The sequence below is a fragment of the Centruroides vittatus genome, unplaced genomic scaffold (genome assembly GCF_030686945.1).
Source record: "Centruroides vittatus isolate TY-2023 unplaced genomic scaffold, ASM3068694v2 contig_233, whole genome shotgun sequence".
Taxonomy (NCBI): Eukaryota; Metazoa; Arthropoda; class Arachnida; order Scorpiones; family Buthidae; genus Centruroides; species Centruroides vittatus.
In genome coordinates this window covers 58,735-70,882 of record NW_027121459.1, presented here as the reverse complement: position 1 = coordinate 70,882, position 12,148 = coordinate 58,735, and the positions used below count along the sequence as shown (strand labels likewise).

Here is a 12,148-nt window from a genome sequence, read left to right as displayed (position 1 = left end):
GCTTACAAACGTTACGTGATTTACGACATGTTTATAAAAAATATTTAGGACTTACTCATGTATTTGCTGCAAAATGTCAATAGAATATGGTAAGTAAAATGACACCGATGGTATATTTGCATAAGGATGAAGCATGGACGATATTCTGGCACTTTCTTTACAAAGTGTGGATCGTGGAAACATTATTTCTTGTTTGTCGTTACAAATAACTTTGACAAAAGTCATTTTTTATGTTTATGACGAATTCTTAAAAATTTTTATAAGAAACTAGAATTGAAGTAAAGGCAGTAATGGACTCGTTTCATAGTATTGTTTTGTTATAGTCGAATTGTTTATGTAAGAGTAATTGTTATTGATAAATATTACATTAATAAAGACGAGTGAGCCAGCCTTGCCCAATTTAATTGCACCAGAACTATTTTTGCTGGTTTAAAAATTATAAGTTTTCCTCAGGGTAGCTCAAAGTAGAGTTTTGTCGATTCATCGTTCTGTTGTGTTTAGTCATGTGAAGGCAGATGGTTTCACTCTAGCTAATGTTGACATCCATTTTTACTTTATAGTCATGACGTCAAAGACATAAGTTTTCGTTAGATCTACGTATAACTTAATTTGTTGTTTACTTACACCAAGATACAATGAAGTAAAAATTACAGTAGACCCCTATATCACGGTAGATACGTTCCGTGTTATATGAATCCGTGTTGTACAAGTCACTTAAATACAAGAGCCAATCATTGGCCAAGAGCCGGAGGGTGTGCAGTTTAAGGGCTACGGCTGTTTGAAAGGTTTTCTACCATAAAATTAATCGATTCTAGACTAATTTGACCCAACGTTTCCAAATTACGTATAATTTTTTGGGAATAATCCATAAAACTATGCTATAAACAAAAAATTGTAGAATTACTTACCGAGTGTGCTCCGTTCGACGACGCCATTGCTTAAGCTTGTTTTCGTCGCGGAGCGGCTCATCAAACGGCAGACCCGTGTTTCCTAATAAGCTATTGTTTTTGCGAAAAATTCGCTGAACTTTGGAGACATCATTAATAAAATATAATTTTTATGGGCATTTAAACTCAACGGTTTATACAATATCTGCTATTGGTACAGATTCGACCAATCCTGTCACGACACGAGTCGGCGATGACGTTTTTTACCGTGTTATACGAGTGTCTTTTAGCGTGTTATACGAATACAATCGCAATTTTTTTGCCGTGTTATACGAATCCGTGTTATACGAATCCCGTGTTATCGGGGTTTACTGTAATGAACTCTTGACTAAAATTTTGATCTTTGGTAATAGCACTAGCTTAAGAGGTTTCCTATAGATAGCTATCAATTATGACTAACAAGAAACAGTACAGCATGTAACAGCAATTTCAAGGAATGTAATATAGCGGGGATCAAATCTGGCAAAGCTGACCATGACCTATAAATCTTGTTCAAGTCAGTGTTACGGTTAATTACAGCTACCTAAAGTAAGGTAATTTATTGGGATAAAATTGTTATGCACAACATTGTAAAAAATTGTAAATAGCATGTAACAAATTATGTTTATTAATTGAGAAGCGAACGCTCAAGGATCTTATGCTTCTTTCCCACTTTTCTATCTTACTTTACTTCTTTTTTTCTCTACCCTCTTTTCTAAAACCCTTCTTTTCAACTTCCTAGGGCAGATGTCTGCATAAACAGAAACAGCCCTTCTAATCTTTTAAATAAATAAATAAATATAAATTATAAATTATGAAGGAAACTACTTACTTGGGAATTAAAATTTCAACTTTGTTAACTTTTTCGTTTCATTTATTAAATAAAGGAATAAACTTTGTTATAAGATAGTATCAGTTATAGGTTTGGCTATTAAATCCGGTGTAGAGGTGTGGAGAGACAAACGAGAAAGTGACTGACTCGGGATCCCTTTTAACTAGTAATAATGATTCAATATTAACAAAAGTAAATACAAAAGGCGGTATTAAACACGGTGACCGTTTCCAATGGTCGTAGCGCGACCGGTCGTATTGGTGTCATAATGAGAGAGTGAGTTTACAAACGAATCACGTGTTGATAAATACCTGGTTAAGAGACTTGACAGAGAGAGACTGGATTCTTGCTGGCGGTATGGCAGACGAGTCCGATTAATAGTCCGATGGAGTAGTTCGATGGAATAGTGCACAGAGAAATATCCTAGAAATACGCTTGAATTTTCGGAGATTTTTCGATGAATTTCTTTCTGTAAGATTGGAGACTAGAACGACTGCCTGGGTTTGTCATCGCCCTCTTTTTATTTGGACCTTTTCCTTGAATTTTTTCTATGAGGTCAGGAGAGAGTTATTAAAAGTCGGGAATTTAATAGTTGAAGTTTATATCGAAGGTTCCGGGTGACCCACTAGATGGATTATCTTCAGAAGGAAACTAGTCCGTGGGAATTAATTTTTATGGATTTTAACTTTGTTCTTTGATAAAATGATGAAATTTTAAACGGTTGAAATTTAGAGTGATTAAAGATTAGATAAAATGGTCGTCTATTTGCCTTTTACAATTGCTTATAAACCACTCGACTACCGATGAGTTCTAATTCTTCCAGTGCACTTCTTATTCTCAACAATGTCTCACGGTCATCAAAACCCCTTGCACTGTTTTCGACTCGACAACTTTTTTCCAATTATTTCAACAATTAAAACAATACATAAGCTTTAAAAAATTTCGATGAGACAAGCAATAAATGGTGAAAATCAATACTAAATATTTTCCCCATTCCTTTACATATAAAGGGAATTTTAGAAAGTTCACTTGTAATCTTCTATATATTTTCGTTAACTTTTACATTATCTATTTCCTTTACGATGATTATGGTTGTTATTGAATTATTCGTTACACTGATAATAGAATTTCTGTTAAATTTTTCATAATTTTTACCTAATAATTTCACTAAGGATATTTCTATGTAACAAAGCAGTGAAAGACAATCTGTTACTTTCTACACAAAAATATTTTCTTTCTTCGCCCTCTCACCATTTCAAAAGCAAATCCACCAATAATAACATACTTGACAAGTTTCCTTAAATACTTTTTTAGTCATTTTAAGTATATTTAATTCCTATAGATATTAAAAAATATTTGCTCTCAAGTCAAATATTTATGATAAAATTTTTTAAAAACTGTATCTTTCAATATCAATTCAAAACTATTGTTAAATCCTTGAGAATGTTTAATTAATCTAACAATCATGACGAAGAACATTCAAACTATACAAGCGAAGAGAATAAGCTATGTGTTACTAGTTTGGATGTCAGCATATGTTATTTTAAAAAATAGTGTAGTAGTGGTAACAAAGAATATTGGTACTCAGCAAACTTATAGCCCGTCAGTTCATTAGAAAAGCTCTACGCGGCTCGCTGGTAAACAACGAAGTACACTTGTGGACCGTATTCTAAAAACATTGCTTGTCACTGATTTATTGAGAGCTATAATTTAACACTACACAAAGTAGCGGATGGGAAAGTTGTGTTTAAAACAACGGCCGTGATGTTCCTAAACTGATTTCTAATGAATTAAAGTTTCATTCTCGACAGAAGAATAACGTATCGGTTCACCTACTTAAAGGATAATATCAACACAACTTGAAAATCTAAAACACTTGATTCTCAAGTAATAAATACAGCAAATATGTAAACGTGAGTTAATAATTATCTATAAAAAGTATATCTTGAGTTATACCTATCTAATATAGACGAAAATATCGAATATCGCGATTGAATTAAACTTAAATTTTCCAGCTTTTCAAACAACAAACGAGCGTTCGAACACACGTTATTTGTGTCATAAACAAGCATTTTCTCCAAACATTTACATTCGTATTCTGACAAACAGATAACATATAAATACACGAAAGCGATAATCCTAACTAATTACTATTGTTCTTTGAAGAATGGACAAATAAATATGTATTAAATGATATTTTACGATTTTAAACATATTTTCAAAACAGAAAACTGAACGATCCAGGCCGACAATTTTAATGATGTTTTCAATTTTATACAAAAATATATTTTTAAATGTAATAATGAAATTTATTTATACATATGTGTTTATTTATATAAAAATTATTATTTACAGAAAAAGAGCTTGGAATGTTCCAAGAAATAATTTATTATAATGCATTTTACTCGTGAAAAATGGTCATTTTTGTAATCGTTTGTAAGCGACCTTTCTTCTAACTGTAAATATCTGAAGAAATTGCAATTTTCATTTAGTCATTTATGAATTTATAAGTTAATTGTCTCAAATCATTTTTCATTAAATTCGGAAAGAATTGTCTTATATGAAGCCATTTTATTTATCCTTTCGTCCGTAAATTACAACCGTTATGTATTTTATCAGACAATACGTGAAATTGTGATTAGAATTTTCACACGACTATTGAGCACATGGAGAGCCATAACTTGACTTTTAATTTTCCTGTCATTCTATCATCATTTACTCATTTAAAAAAGTATGATAAATTAAAATATATTATGTTAAACTGTCTATCGAAGAGTAGATAATAAAATGTACTCGCCAGATCAACTTCATTCAATTCGTTTCTTTAGATGACCCATTGGGTCACTTACTACTTAAAATGTATAAAGAATATTTACTTAACTTTATTTTTTACACAACCAGACACATGGACGATCTTCCGAAAATAAAATGCATTCCGAGCCCTAATTACGTGTGCATTTTAAGAGTATGCACACCTAATGCATTTAGGACATGCATTTTAAGAGCAATCATTTGCATTTGAAATTTGAAGTACATGTAAACAATTTAATAACTCAAGAATTGTTGGCAGAAGTAAAGGTTAAGGAGCAGTAACGTAGATAAACTCCACGAAAGAAATATTTCAAGTGAAATAAATATACAAAACCTATTCAAATAACTGGTCGTTAATAATTAATAATGTTCAGATGAGGATTTCTACATGTGTATAAAGGCTAAAAATTCCTCCACTTTTGCAATCTTATAAAAACGTTAAACAATTTTACATTCAAGTGTACTTGTAATTGAGCTGCAATTTGAAAAATTTGTAAACCTGTAAATTGCCACTGTCATTCATTCTTCCTTAATGTCAAGAACAGAGTGTAAATTTCAACTTATTTTAACACATACGTACATTCAAACATAAGATATTGTAACAATGGAAAATGTTAATAAAGTATGCTTTGGATTATTACAAAACTGAATGTGAATTATTAATGAAGTCACGTGGAAGTCTGCCAGGCCATTTGATTTTGATGTCATTTGATAAATTATAGAAGATTTCGAAATTCTGTTATGTTATTTAATATTCATGCCTTTCATTGGATACAAAACATTATTTATTTGACGATATTGTTTAATGCGCGCAAAATATGACCAATGGGAACGAAGCTGTCCCATCGCAAATTGTATAAAAGTGGAAGAAATCGACAGAGTTCGATAATAAGAGGAATTCTCGAAAAAGAATCGATTAGAACAATGCAAATCGTCATTTTGTTTCTCTGTTTCGTGGGAACAGGTAAGAAAAATTAATTTGCATACAGTGAATTCTAATATAATTCATAATGATTTATAGATATTATGTGAATCGTTTCCTTATTTTTCTGTTTGTGTGTAATAGTTTTGATCTCCGAAAAAGCAATGAACGAGTTTTTAACCGTCTATTCAATTGACAATATTAGTTTGCATCATTACTTTCTTTGTTAATTAGAATTTCGAAACTTCTAGTTGCTACCTTCATAAGACAATTATGAGTATTCAGTATAATAGAAAACGTTGCTATTTTATGTTACAAATTTCTTTTGAATCGTGTTAAACGTAAGTTTCCATGTTGTTTCTTCACAAATGGCATTTTCTTTCTGTTTGTCGCTAGTCGTTTTAATCTACGCGCAGTTTTTTCAGACAGCCAGTTTCTTAAGATCAGCGTGTAGTTTAAGAGACAATAACCATTTTAATTCTTCAATAACTGTTCTTCTAACCCTACTGTTTACTATCGAATTAGAAGAACATAACAATTTGTCCAATCGCTTAAAACGTCTTTCCAGATGGTTAAATAAAGAAAATTATCGTGTGTAGTGTATCGCATGAGAACTAGTATTAATTAACAGAAAAAAGGCTGATAGAAGTTGTCCGTATTAGTTACGAGTGTACTATTTTAGAAATCACAGGATAACTAATAATAATAAAGCATTAACGTACTTGTTCCTAATTGCTGAAAACGATATTTTCAAAGATACACGAAAATGCACAAAGAGACGTAAATATACTGCAGAAATAGTATCGGTGCTATGGCATTCTACATAAGTTACTTCTGAAGAAAACGTTCAACTTAACATACGATAAAAATGAGAATGTGAAGTCGTATTTAACGATAGTAATGTAATATTGCAATGGTTTCTCGAAAATAATTAAGGTTTATTATACTAATGCAATTGCCATTCAAGTATGACTAATTAATGAAAACACTCGAACAAAACGAAGATAGCCGAGATGCAAGAGAAGTAAGAAGAATTTCTATTTGAAGAAAAGCGGATAAAGCACCATAAACAAATTAAAGAAAATGATATAAGTTTCGAAATGAAAGTATTAAAAACTGCTTCGCGGGAGCAAGAAAAGCAAAATGGTAAAAGAAAATTATAGCAAGACAATAGTAAAGAAAGAAATGAAGTTGATTGTTGAAAGTAACTTGAGCCCGAATTCACGAAAGTATTGTTACAACTTCGTATTCTCGCGACATTGTAAAATACGACGAATTTACGATATATCGTATCTGCAATTTAAGAAGACCATCGTATCTTGGTCTACGATTTATGACAAAATATCAGTGATCTGAATTTAACAGCGTACTGTTTCGTGCAATAATAATATTGTTTAAATGGTTTCTAATGACACGATTTGTCTCCGACGTAAGTTTCGGTTTTAAAATGGAAGAGAAAAAACGCAGCTCTCATTTTACTTCTGAAATAGAGGCCTTGTTAGATGGAATTAAATAAATAATATTAATAGGAGAAAGATTACATCCAAGTGTCACTTCTTGCGGAGAAGGTAATTATTGTAAATTAGATTTTATTTGCAGTGATTACTGTTAGTAACGTACGTTACGTAGAATACCAACACCGTTAAGATACATAAATGAAGTCCGACATAAATAAAAAGAGATTACAAAAGCTTTTCAAAGAAGAAAGTTTAGTTAAATTTTTATAGTTTATTATAATAATTCTGTTTATAATTTTAACATGATTAAGAGAATTGTATACTATGAAGAATGTATACACCATTCCAAATGAGGTTTCAATTCCTCAAACTGAAAATTCCTTTTTTTGAAATTCGATAGTATGAGATCAATTTCGTTAACAGATTATCTTCGATCCATAGACGAAATAAACAAAAATTTTTCGATGAACTACATAATTCGTCGATCGCGAAGGCTAAATACTCATCGGCCTGCTTGCATTGCCTTGACTTTCGACAACCCCCTACATGTCATAATATAACCATGCCTTGTAACGACATTTTCTTTTACGACGAGATCTGCAAATAACAAATTGTCATATTGCAATTTACGACGAATGTACAGTACGTTGTAAGTTGCTTTCGTGAATCCGAGCCTTGGACAATATTAGGTTTTTACATTTCCCGATCATAAGCTTCTCTCGGGATTCTGGCATAAAAGCGAACTGTTCCCTGGTATGTCGGGATGGAATTAATTATTTTTAAGATATACAAAATATCTTGAAATCGAATGATATAATTATTTTTCATTTCTTAAAGTAATTTAATACGTTTACACCCTCCAAAATCATACTAATAATTCTGTGTAAGATATATATTAGAAGTTACCTTTGAATTACGTAAAATTTTCACAAATAGAAAAAAAAATTATTAAAGTTTGCTGGAAACTACACACAAATAAAAATGCTTTGAATTGAGTTGAAAATTTAAAAACTGAACTTAAAAGATAATTTTCGTGATTAAAATAAAGCATAATACAAAATATTATTGTAAATTTTTATAATAGGATTTTAAAAAGCAAAGACAGTCAACACTCGAAATACTCGATCCTGTTCTTATTTTAGTAATGGAAAGTCCCGCTACCGGGAATGTTCTTTCCGATTCAATTGATAACAGTGGAATCGTGTTTAATGCATTCAAGAGAAATCAGATGTTACGTGTTTCTTCACCTGTAGCCTGGAAGATTTCTAGTTCGTTTTCGATATTGTAGTACTTCGATATTTTGCTCTCTAGTATTCTTGATTTGTTTATCTCGGCTGCTTTAATTGCGTCATCGAGCTTATAGCCCGATAAATCGGCAGTTCGTTTATCTTCAATAATCATATTTATGAAGAAAAACTTGATACTTGCAGAATTCGTACTCGTTTGTATCCTTGCCCAATTTGCACAACCTGCAGTTACAGCTACGCAGTTATTGAAGCTACTGGGCATGGTTAAAAATTAAGACAGCGAAAGCACAATTATTCCAGATATTATAGTTTTGGTAAGTAAAGAATCTTCACAATCCTGCCACAAATAAACTAAGTATTGATTATTGACCACTATTGACATGCTATAACAAGGAAAAATTCAAAAATAGACTAATAAGTAGGTTTAAAATTAATAAATGCAAATGTATTCTGACAGTTAAGGACTTAATTGCACTTTCTATTGGCAAAATGTCCACAACCTTAACACAAAATAAGAAAAAAGTGAACTTTGAACTTTTAAGAAATTTGCGAGATTTCCCGGGATGAGAAGAATTTCCCGGGTTAAAAAACAACCGGGATCCCGATTGAGAAACCCTAGTCAATATTTTCGATCGTGCTGACATACATGTCCAGAGAAGACAATAGGGAAGTCATAGTAAGAAGGAATAAAAATAAACAGTACGATAGACAAACGCTGTCTTTAACTGGCTGCAAATAAAGCACTATATGTAGTTTTGTATACGAAAGTCAAGCATAAACTCAAGTTTCTTATCACGCGCACAAAAAAACGTGTCAGAAAATCTCATACGGTATGAAAACTGTGAAGCTAATGTGCAATGACGTAAGCGGAAAAGTGATTTTTACCAGTGCACGATAAGGAAGATTGTAGAAAGTCTGTTAAAAAGAATGCAGAGCGAAAAAATGAAGCTAGACAAGAATATAATCCATTGCAAATTAGAACATGTAGAAGATAAGAAAATTCATAAAGCCGTGAAGTATCCTAGTTAGTGAAGGCATGAAAAAGAATATTCAAAGCTGTACAACGTGTCTAAAAGATACATGTAAGCGAAAATCTCGTAGCAAAAGTGAAAACGAGACAAATGGATCATTGCAGATTACACACAATAATATAATGGAACCAATACAACCTTTGTCGAACAGAAGGGCAAAGTACATACAAACACGTACCTTCGTTGATGACTTCTCTAGACATGCACGGTATTTTTCCCAAAATTAAAGTCTGGAGTAAGTCAGAAGTTCATTGAGTTTAAGACGAATGTCGAAATTGTTCCGTGAAGTTGGCACCTCTGACTGCACTTTTTTCAAAGTAATCGGTGCTATTCCTTTGCCCATCGTTTGCCCACGATATCCCAACAAAAAGTCGCGTTGATCTACCCTTTAAAAGAAATTTATAGCCCATCCAAATTTTGGACCGTTTTACAAGAGAGCACCCCTAATTGTGTTTTTCCCCAAAACGTTTTGTGTCGTTTGTTTTCTTAAATTATAAAAGAAAATGTATAACGAAAATATTTGCTAGCGTTTAAGCTGCAACGGTTGAAATGCTAGCGAGGGTATTTTTCGCGATGACTTTAATCGAGTAAACTAAAGTAGCGACTAAATCATTTTTGACTTTTGACTTTTTATTTTAGCTTTTATTACAATATCATTTCATAGCATGGCGACTTGTGTTTTTCTTTAATATTAAAAAACATATATTAAAATACTGGGCCGCAAATTTTAATTTGCGTAATTCGAAATACATGCGGTTTATGTTAGTAGTGTCTTGCTCCTAACTTCATACTTTTTTCGATAACAGTAGAGTCATGTCGTTCGTCTATCTAACTCTTCGTTCTGGCGAAAATTTTAAATTAAAATAACGTGATTTCCGTTTCAGACCGGAAGTTCATATATAATTAATGCAGGTTTTCTGTTCCTAAACTTTCTACATTTAGTCTTGACTTTTATGTATCTAACTTTGTTCTGGAGATTAAAGAAGGATATGCAAACAAACAGGAAAAAGGACACTAGTGGAAGTTTTATAGGTCTGTACGGTATATTCCGGCGTATAAGACAACTTTTTAACCCAGGAAAATCTTCTCAAAAGTCGGGGGTCGTCTTATACGCCGTTATATACGGTAATTACAAAATTTGTAACTTCCTTTGTTATCTTCCTTTCTCTACATACTTTATAACACGTCGTATTATTTATTATCATTATTTTTATTTTCATTGTTATCTTGTAATTATCAATATTAATACGAACGTCTGTATATTATTTATTAATGTTTTTGACTTTATAATTAATAAAATGTCGAAGTCGATATGGTTTTACTTCATAACACTTGGTCTCGCCTTTTATTAGAATTTTCCTTGTCGCATTTAAGAATCGGGAAGATATCAAGATCGATATTACTCAGAAAAGACAGTAAGGAAAGTCTTGCAATCCAGATGAAAATTTGATCATATTCTTGTGTTTTAACAGAAAGCAAAGGCTGCTTAATGTGCAGAAATATTAGCTATAAAAAAAGATTTTATCGATTTCGACTCGGTGACGTCAATTACGCCATTCATCTTAACTTCCATTTTATATATATTTTGGTAAATTGAATAATTTTAAACTTATTTTTAAAAATTTCACATTTAAACGTAAAGTTTTAAAAAGTATCGCGTCGCATCTACAATAATTTCTTTAAAAACGTTCGATAGTAAGCACGTGACGTTCTATTATCCAATCCATTCTAAAGAACTTGTTATTGAAAATAATTAATGCGGGATGATATATGTTTTGACAGACAGAATAAGCTACTTGATTTGTAGAAACATTAGTGAAGGACCTTGAACTTCGTCAAATCCTAACTCTTTTCGGTTCTACAATCTCTGCTTTCTCGCAGAAGGTAGTCTGTCATGTTTGACAGACAAAGTTCTAATAATTATTAAATAATAATACTTAATTATAACAATATTTTATTTGATAATATGCATCATTTTATAACACTGTGAACAATTTTTTCTGTAAGCTGAGAAAAATAAAGTTATATTAACTGATACATTCTGGACAACTAAATGATTTTTCTATTTAAAATATATCAAGGTATTACTTTGTAGATCTTCATTGTTTTTTGATTTTCAAACTTATTTTAAGAATTTAACACAGGTTTTTCGTTTCTTTACTTCAAACTGAGTAATATTTGACAATTGTGTAATTAATTAATTTCATTTGTTTAGTTCTTGCAGCTAAGAGACACGGATACATCATCGTGGAGGGAGAACCTATTGAATGTGCTACAGGGGAAGAGAAACCCGGTGTAGTCAAAAAAGACTTCTGTGATGGGAGATGCAGAGAACGTGGAGCCAAAACGGGTGTCTGCTGTTTCGGAGGCTGCTTTTGCTACGATGTTCCAGATGAGGAAAAAATAGTAAATGTTAATCCATTTAGAAACAGATTATGTAAATATCTCACAAACGTTTTTGACAAATGAATATCGAAAGATATCAATATTCTCGTAACATTCGAAAAACGAAGAAAGAAAATTGATGACTTTTCACATTCTTATTTGTAACTGAATAAATGAATATTAAAAGAATATAAACACAAAATAATTCAATTTATTTCTCGTTGGTATTTGTGTACGGAAGCGAAATAATAATTTAAAAGTTCGATTTACACAATTTCTGAAAAAATTTAACCATTTATAATAGTTTGGTATCGTTTACATCGGCATTTGAATTCTTTTGTGATATTGTATTGAGACTATTGACAGTTACACCAAACATAAGATACGAAGCTGAAATTATGAAACCATTTCGACAAGTAACATTTCTCGCGAATAATTATAACGAAAATACTTCAAATTTCTGTAGCATTAAAATAATATATAAAAGATAATTATATTTCATATCAAGATTCTTGAAGATCACTTGTCATTAGATAA

General features: G+C 31.4%; 1 long non-coding RNA gene across 1 annotated transcript; it reads left to right on the top strand.

Annotated features, from left to right (window-relative positions):
• The first annotated feature begins 5,408 nt into the window (after positions 1-5,408).
• LOC136971145 (uncharacterized) lies at positions 5,409-11,816 on the top strand. The gene is made up of 2 exons (XR_010880108.1): positions 5,409-5,533; positions 11,442-11,816. It is a non-coding gene; the product is annotated as an uncharacterized lncRNA (long non-coding RNA).
• The last annotated feature ends 332 nt before the right edge of the window (positions 11,817-12,148 follow it).